The following is a 9,709-nucleotide window of genomic DNA, read 5'->3' on the forward strand; positions in this document are numbered from 1 at the left end:
ATTTGCAGTCTCTCTCCCGTGTGTTTTCTTCTCTCAACAGGTGGCAATTCGCCAGGACGCCTTGCTCCTTGGTTGAGCCCCTCCATTCGTTTTTGCCGGGTGATGAGGTCTGGATACGTGATTGGGCCCAAACACCGCTCCAGCCCTGTTGGAAAGGACCACACATCGTCTTGCTTTCTACTCCCACGGCTGTTAAAGTCTCTGGCATAGCTCCTTGGATACATCATACCCGTGTAAAGAAGGCCTTCTCGGATTGGACTGTTACACCGCATCAACAAGAGCCGCTTTGACTCACCATTCCGGCTCCTGCAACCAGCGTGGATTGAAAGGGAACATTTTCTTTCCTTTCCTTTTGCATAACTGAACTTTATTGAAGGTACCTGGGCCTGGTTTGCTTTACGCCACCCCTGCAGAGGAGGGTGTCTAGTGGGTCTTTTCTTTCAGCGTAATTACACCCCAGCCCACTCTCTAGCACTTACCTGAGCCCCTCCCCGTGCATACAATGGCTCAAATGCGACTGTGGGTCCCCGTGCTGGTATTTCTGCTGCCTTTGACCTTTGAAATGCCAATACCACTCACAGTGACCAGACAACTGCTGCAATCGTGGGGGGCCCACCACACATATAATAAGTGGATTCAGGTTGCTGAGATGGTTGCGTTCTCTGCAAATCGGACCAATTGTGCCGTCTGCACTCTGGCCCCTGTAGATGCTCTGGGAGGAATGTCACTACTCCCTGTGCCTTGGAATGAATCCTTGGTTACAACTCCACTTGTTGTCTTCCAGCCTCTGGGCAACCATTATTCTTTATGGAATCATTCCGTCCCTTTCCGGGTTCACAGGATCACTGGCTACCTTTGTGTCAACAAATCAAATGACGCCAGTGACGCTCAGACCTATGTGGGCACTTCCCACTGTGATCGTACCTTCCCAGCCCCAACTAACATGCCTGAGTCCGAGACAGGAACTTTTTCTGGTTCCAAATTGACTGCATGCCTGGCCCGCTTGCTGACAGGCACCATATCTGCCCATGGTCAGGACGTTTACTGGGTGTGTGGCAGGAAGGCCTATCATGCCCTCCCAAGAGGATGGTATGGGGTCTGTTGTCCAGCCTACTTAATACTCCCCATGTGGATTCCTGACCAGATACCCTCTGCACCCCCTAGAAGGAGGCGTTCGGCTGACCTGGCAACACTTGCAGGTGGCAGCTCCCAGAATTGGGGCAAAAATCAGTGGCCTCCGGAAAGGATCCTGGCCCATTATGCTCCAGCCTCCTGGAATCGGGGAGAGAAAATCTCTGGGGCAAGGGGGCCGATCTATAACTTGAACCGCATAATCAGACTCCAGGCAGTGGTAGAGATTGTTGCTAACACGACAGCCACAGCCCTTAGGCTAATTGCCACGCAATTGGATGAGACACGCAATGCGTTTCTCTCAGTCCGATTAGCGTTGGACTTTCTTCTGGCGCAACATGGCGGCTTTCGTGCAGCGTTAAATCTCACGGGTGGGGCCTGTTGCTTTAACATCTCTAATCATGGTGAGGCCATTCGCAATTTGGCAGCAGGACTTGAAACAGTGGCCCATATTCCTACCCAAGCCTGGGAGGGATGGGACATGTCATGGCTTGACTGGTTGCCAAACCTAGGATGGGTAAAAGGCCTGTTTTTGCTGCTGCTTGGCCCACTTTTCATTTTGCTAATTTTTTTGGTTTCCGTACCTTGCTTGCTGCAAAGCTTGCATACAATGACACGCAATATGATTTCTCGCATGCTTCGCCCCCAGATTATAGCTCTGACCCGAGAATGTCAGCCTGTGCCTTCCTGGGACGAGCCTTTTTAAGAAAAAGGCTGATCAAATTTGAGAGGTATGGAATGAAGGGGTACAGTTAGGGTTACCCCTAAAAACTGTTTGTGAATCCCCCCCCCAGCCAGGCCTCGGAGTACGCATTTTAAAAACTGCATTTTCCTCTGAGACAAAAAGCATGAGCTAAGCAGTCCTCTCTGTAACAAAAACGCTGTAACAAACCCAGAGCTGAGAACAGAAAAGCTTTTCGCTTCCCAGATCCAAGATAACCTTGTCCTGGTACATTGACTTGCAACATACTTCCGGGAACAGAGCCAGAGAACAAAAAGCAACATTTCTATGTAAGAATCCGTGAAGGGGGAGAGAAAAAAGGGGTTTGAAAAAAGGATAAAACCTGCTTGTAAAATGTTTTCGGCGCGGCCTGTCTTTTGTGAACTGAATCACACAGGTGCCTCTGCCCCCCCCCCCCATGGCAGAATAAAACGCTCTTTCTCTGGATTAACCCCTTGGTGTCGTTTGGCTCCTTTTGTCTCTGCTCGGGTGCAACAATTATTCCTACCCATGGATTAAAAAGGCTACAATATTTATTAAGAATTTTAAAATTACAGGAAAAACAAAGAGAAAAAGAAGGAAAAAAACAAAGGAAAAACAAACAACAAAACACATAACACATCACAATCAAAAAGCAAAAATAAACCACAAAAAATTAAAAACAAATCCAATAGTCCCAAATCCTTAACTGTCATTACCTTATTTCATCGACCTCCTCACTCCTCCCTTTTTTGTATTCTAGTTGTAAATATTACAGCAAATCCTTTCCATTTTTCATAATATTCTGTCATTAAATTACCTTAATCTATTTTAACCTTATCTTACTATAAAAGACCCTAAAACTTAAAACTTAGATCTTATTTATACCAATTTCTCATAACCATAACATATTCTTACATAATTATTTAAACATTTCTGCTAAAGCCAAATAACTTCGTTCCAACATTTTTCTAACATTCATCAATTTTACAAAACAATCCTAATAAAATGTTTTAAAACTTTCTTCCAATCTTCATCCAACGTCTCTTCCTCCTGGTCCCAGGTTTTGTCAGTCCTTTCTATCACATCCATCTAGTTCATTAACCTGGTAATCTTATGTCCGAGGCCCTTAAGTCTCTTCCATGTCCCTTCCGCAGATCTTCTTCATATTTATACCTGTACTTTACTTTGTCTCCTGCTCCTTTCACTCGTGGAAACTCCAGCTTGACAGTATTTTTGTCCCTTCTCGACAGATCAGCCCCTTATCCATAGTCCACACTAAACTCCATGTGGTATTTAAAAAACATGTTTCAAAGTCCCTCCAGAGTTAAGAACCCCCACAACCCCAAACATCTCACGGCCCATTGCCAGACTTGAAAAGTCCAAACATCCCTGCATAGGGGGGTCTATCCAACCCCCCATTTCCAAACCAAACAAAACTCTATCTCTCCAAATCTGGCTTTTTCCAAGTTCATTTGTCAGATCCAACAACTCATGTTCCTGCTGGGCCACAGCTCCCTCCATCTCTGCCACCTGAGGTCCAGCAACATCCTCCTCCCTCATCTGATCTGTCAGAGCACACTCCTGAGTTGGTTCCTGGGTGGGTTCTATATAGATACCCACCACCTGTCCAAAATTTCTGATCGCAACAGTCATCAAGTCCATCTTCTCATGTAACTGTTCCAATAAGGCACTTGTTTTACAGAAAGCATGCACCAGAGCTTCTGAATACATTGTTATGCAAGGTCAGAAGTCTGTTCCCACGATCTTAATCTGTTGCAGCTGCAAAGCTCCCTGGTTCAAATTTAATAACAGTTTCACAAGCTCCCTCTAGGGGAAGAACTTCTATTTGTATCCATCTCTTTTCTTTCTTTCTTTTTTTTTTAAAAGCAGATCTAACAACAAAGTTTCCTTTTTCAGATATTTTGTCAATATTTGTTCCTTTAAAATGCGAAGGAGAACAATGGAATCACTATGTTTCTCTTCTTTTAACTGTCTGTCAAAGACGTTTGTCTATAGTCAATGAACTTCCCAAAAAACGTCTGTCCTGACACCCCGCTCCCAGGTTCAAGACGGTGGAAAATTACTTTTCTTTACACTCTCTTCTGCAGCTTTAAACAGTCCGGAAAAAATCCCCCCTCTTCTGCTTCCGAAGGGGGTTCAACAATTTTAGATGATGAAAGTTAATCCTTTACAAACGATTTTCTGAACTCTAGTTTGCCATGTCTTTGCTTTAATCTATCTACAAGAAACGGAAGGCTGACTTCCTGTTTAGACCTTCCCATTTCAGTGCCAAATTAAGAAGAATTTCTTAGTCCAATTTTCCATTCTACTCACAAGTCGTTGTTTAAAGTCCAATTGTCCAAATTTAACCTACTCACGGGTAGTTGTTTTAGTAGCCAAATTGTCATAGGAAAAAGGCAGCGCTCTCCGGCAACGGCTGTGCGGCTTCGCTCCACGGAAGAAGCAGTTGACTCTCAGCACCGCGCCACTTGCCCCTCTTCGCTCCGGAGCCCGTAACTGGGTTCCTTTACGAGTTGGGGGGGCGCAAAAGGTGCCCGCCGAGTCCCATGGTCACAGGCTTCATCCGCCTGTGGTTTTTTAAAGGGTCCCCGCTTCGCCGTAGCAGAAAAGACCCGTTTTCCGTGGAGCCAGTCCCTCCGGATCAGAGGGAATCCGCCATTATCGATGGCGCCACCCCGGAAGTCCATGGCAGCCGGAATTTTGCACAGGATTCCAGGTGTGGATTCTGACCAAGGCAGAAGAGAGCAGGACTCGGACTTCCCTTCATCTGGACACGATGCACTTCTGTGGATGCAGCCGAGAAGAACATTTGCCTTCTTTGCTGCTGCATTAAGCAGTGTACTCAGGTGGAGCTTGAGATCCACCAAGACCCTGAGACCCTTTTCGCATGTCCTGCTAGTCAGTCCGGTGTCCCCTGCGCAGCAGAGTCTCCCTGCTAATTGTCCCAAATTAAATCCAGGCGTCTTGTGTGAGGGAAACTGCGATCCAGGGAGTCTCTGGCAGGAGATAATGAGACAAGGAAAGTTGTATTTACAAAAAAGAGAATGGTGAAACAAAGTGAAGACAGGAGATGTGTTCTTTCAGGTAGAAGTTAACTTACTACTTCAGCTAAATGTCTCAGGATTAAACACGGTTCTGCAGGCACAGCTTCCCTCCGATTCAGTTGTCGCACTTCAGGGAGATGTTCAGGTTTCCAGAATAGGTGGTGAAAGGCTGAACTCTCTTTCTGCGGCTTCTCTCTCATCCCCTCCCTCAGTTATGAGAGGTCTTTCCGTGAGGTACTTTTGACACAGCCCAGCTTCCTTCACAGCGAGGGGCCACTTTTCCTCGCTTCCCCTCTCTCTTAGCAATCCCACTCCTGAGGTATTTTCCTTTGTATGCCAGACCCAGGGGATCCTCTCAGCCCTTGCCACGGACTTGGGAATCTCCTTTTCCTACAAGATCTCTCTCCTCCTGACTGGAAGGAGACTCCAGAAGAAGAGGAGAGTCTTCCCACAGCTTCTCCCTCCAGCTTCACTCCCATCTGAATACTCCCTTCAGACCCTCAACATGGTCTCCCCTTCTCAGCTGTGAGGCTCCTTCCTCTGGCTCCATAGATATTCTCCTCAGAGCGGATGATCCACTCAGATCAGAGCCACTTCTCCCTCCCTCCCTCCCTCCACCCTCTCCTCATCCCCACCTTCTCTCAACCTTCCCTCTCTCCCATCTCAAATCCCCTCAGAAACGGCTCTTTATTTTCCCTCCAAAAGTGCTGGCGCCACCCCCCTCTGGGTAGCCAATCAGAAAGAGGCTCTGGCCCTCTGGTGGAATGGTGAGGCACTGCACCCCCAGACTCTGCTCTGGCTCTGCTGTCTGTCACAGCAGCCAGCTGCCCCAGCAGGCCTTGCAATCTCCCCACCGCTTGAGCCGTCCTCCATTGTCTCCCGAGACAGACGGATGAGGAGAGAGCCATTCAGGAACCACAGGAAAGGGGCATTGGGGGCCGACAGAGGCAAACTGGAGCGGGGCAGCATCGCCGAAAGGACGCCTACCTCTCTCTCTCTTCTTCCTTCTCAATATCAGTTATTGCTAGCTAAGAAATTGGGGGAAAGGCAGCTACTCTGTGTGGGGTTTCTTGGGGTTGAGATCCGTAAGCTGAGTATGGTACGATTTCTCAGCGATAAATATGATACACTTTTATGGGTGTTACGGAAAATTCCAGGTGGAGAGACGACTCATCAGCCCAGCCAGTTGGGGTGCAAGTCCCTCATGGATCCATGCGGTTGGTAAAAGAAGGAAGTTCCAGCCAAGTAATTTGGAGCAAAACAGCGGTCAGTAGACCTTGATCTTTCTTGTTGCCCAACAGGTCCCCACAGGAGCAAGAACCCAGAACAAAGGGTTACTTTGACTTTTACCCATAGTACATTTCACAGGGCATCATGAATAGGCCCATACTACATCACAAAGGAGGGGATATAAGATATACACAAGTTCAGCAGGGGCCAGACACCGCTCACAACACCTCTTAAGTCCCCATCACCCAAAGAACAAGGAAACCCTTGGCATCTCCTTGCCCTCAGGACTTGTCTGGAGATGGGCTTTCAGAACACCTGACTTGCTAAACTGCCTCTGTGGATGTCTATTGTTGCCCCCCCGTCACTCCCTGGGTGGGGGGCCGTGTATGTGCTCTCAGGCTTGGGGAAAGATGCCCTCTTCCGGCTGCCTACGTGACTTCCTGCTTCTTGGTTCATGGAGGGAGGGGGAGCCCAAATTCACCTTTCTTGCAGGGTTAAAATGGCATTGGAATGAGGAGAGTCGGTTAAAGCATGGATTTTCTACGAATTTATAAAGCTAGGTATCTTCCCTGCGCTGTCAAGTCAAAAGCATACATTCAGGCCTAATATTCATAACATTGCAATAACTATAAAGATGCCCCCCCCCCGTCATTTCCGTAACATGGGTAAGTGAACTCATATTTGAAACAAAGCAGACGCAGTCAAGAAGGATTTTTCTCTAGTGTTTCATTCAGCCTCACCTGAATAAACACTTAGATTATGTGAAAATAATGGGCGATACCGTCTCCAGATGAAATTAAACCTATGCTTTTATTTATTTTCATGGTATAAAAGATAATTTTAAAGAAAGCAATGGTTACAACAGTTAACAACAAATAGTTTGTCCTCATGGAATTGCAGACTTTCATCCTGCCATGTGTTAAAGTTTCAATTGATTATTCTAAAAGATCACGCCACATATTTCCACGAGTGCTGGGTAGATTCCGGCAACAGTCTTCACAATTTATGTATTCAATAAACATTGGCCACATGTTATAAAAGGAATACGGATTGTCTTCCCCCACCTTTTGGATACTTAAATTGTGATGCCCAGAACTGAACACAGGATTCTAGATGGGGCCTGACCAAAGGTAGAATATATATTTTTTTTAATGATATTTATTACTTTTTCAAAATTTCCAACACAACACTACAAACAAAAAGAAAAAGAAAAAAAGAAAAAAAAACCCAATACGAATACAATACAAAAACGCTACATGGACTAACAAATCAAGCAAAAACAAACAAAAACAATTTAAAAACATCTCAAACATTTTCAATATTTTATATTTCATTCACTTATTTCCAGCAACTTCCTCACACCTCCCTTTTTGTATTCCACTTCTATTATTTGTTTCAGCAATTCCTTTCCATCTTACTCTGTTTTCTGTTCTATAATTATCTTAACACATTTTTGCCATACTTTTCCTTTAATTTTCTATTAATCTATTTATACTTAATTCCTTATGACATTTCTACTAAAGCCATGTAATTTCATTCCAACATTTTTCTAACATTCCTTAGTTTTACAATATTTCTATAAATAGTCTTTAAACTTTTTCCAATCTTCTTCCACCGACTCTTCACCCTGGTCTCGGATCTTGCCAGTCATTTCCGCCAATTCCCTATAGTCCATCAACTTCGTCTGCCATTGTCCAACACTTCAGTGTTTTCAAGAAGCAACCATTCTCTCAACCAGCAAAAGGCAGATGGTTCACAATGAAGTTTAAAGGTCTGGCAGGGCAGGTCCACCTCCTTCTTTAGCATCCATCAATATCTTAAGTTTGACTCGAGGCTTCCTGCCCTGCCAAACAACTCTAGGAGCATCCCTCTGCCACCTCCTGAGACCCTCCATCCCATCCAGAGCTTGCAATGTTTGAAACAAAAGCAACATCCCCAGCAACACAGCAGCCCTCATCCCCACCACAATAACTCGACCCAACAGTAACAACTTCTGATTTGTCCATATTTCCAAATCCCCCTTCTCTTCAATCCAACATCCTTCACAGTTGTCCTTAAGCAGATTCACATTTTTGGCGGTCATACTAACCCCTAAATATCTCTCTTTCTCAACCAATGTTAGTCCTGTCGCCTCCTGAGACTCTGTCAGGCTTTCCTTTTCCAATTCAGATAGGGCTCCGGTCCTCAAATTCATCCGTTCTTCTTTAAGTTCAATCATAACGAATGTCAGCTTATGTTCATCAAATTGTCTTTGTATGGATGGGACTCTCCTCTCCAGTTGTATTACTTTAGATTCAGCAGCAAGGGTTTTTTCCCTGACTTCATCTGCAGTTTGCCGTATCAAAGTAGATTCCTGTATCAGTTTCTGGGTGGTTTCTGAATTGGTATTCACCTTTTGTCCCAAATTATTTAAACTTTCTACAATTAATAATAATAATAATAATAATAAATTTTATTTATATCCCGCCCTCCCCAGCCGAAGCCGGGCTCAGGGCGGCTAACAACAATCAAATAATCAAACAATCAAATAATCCAACATTCTAAAAACATTTCATTATAAAAATTAATTAAAATCAAATTAATGGCAACCGTTGAGCAAAATTCTGTGCAGGTTGCCAGAGGAGGGAGTCAGGCTGGGCCCTGACCAAAATCAGTTTCAATATTTGCAACATCCAATTTCACATTTATCACATCTGTTTTCTTATGGAGTTGTTCCAGCGAATCGTTTATTTTCAATAATGCAGCCACTAAGGCCTCCTCTGTCGACATCCCGTCTGTTTTTTCCTTTCCGTTTGCCATAACACTTAAGAGATTCAAGGTCAATTCCAAAGTCTCACACTTTTCTTATCTTGCAGCTGGAAATTCCCCTAGCCCAACTCCTATAAAGTAACCAATTCCAAAAGCTTCCACTAGGGGAAAACAGGTTGTATTTGTATCGGTAAATATGTCCTCTTTTAAACACAGTTTCAATAATCCGAAGTTAGTTTCAATTTTCAGTTACTTTCCTCCTTTTTAAAAACAACCGGAAACAGTAGAAACAATGTATTTCTCTTATTTAGCTAGCTGTCAATGAACGTTCTAAGCGCTGTCAATGAACATTCAAAAAAAACCCAAAAACATCAGTCTTACCAGCAGCCCGTTTCCAGGGTCAGAGCGGCGGTGTTTTAAATCTCTTCGCTCTCTCCCACAGGCATACTCAATCCGCAACTTCCCCCTCTCTTCTCCTGCCTCCAAGAGGGGGTTTAATGTTCTTTATCGTTGGAAATTTGATCTTTTACAAAAGACCTTCCAGGACTCCAGCTTGCAACTTGATTGCCTCAGTCTATTTACAAGAAGGGAAGGCGGACTTCCTGTTTTGAACCTCCCCGTTACGATACCAAATTAAACTTTTAGAGATCCAATTCTTCCGTTTCAGCTCTACTCACGGGTAATTACTTTAAAGTCAAATTGTCCACAGGAAAAGGTCAGCGCTCTCCGGCAACAGCTATGCGGCTTCGCTCCATGGAAGAAGCAGACGATTCGATGCACCACGCCGCTCACCCCACGTCGCTCCGGAGCCCCAAAAACAGGGGTTCCCCGC

The sequence above is a fragment of the Podarcis pityusensis genome, assembly GCF_964106645.2.
Source record: "Podarcis pityusensis genome assembly, contig: HAP1_SCAFFOLD_95, whole genome shotgun sequence".
Taxonomy (NCBI): domain Eukaryota; kingdom Metazoa; phylum Chordata; class Lepidosauria; order Squamata; family Lacertidae; genus Podarcis; species Podarcis pityusensis.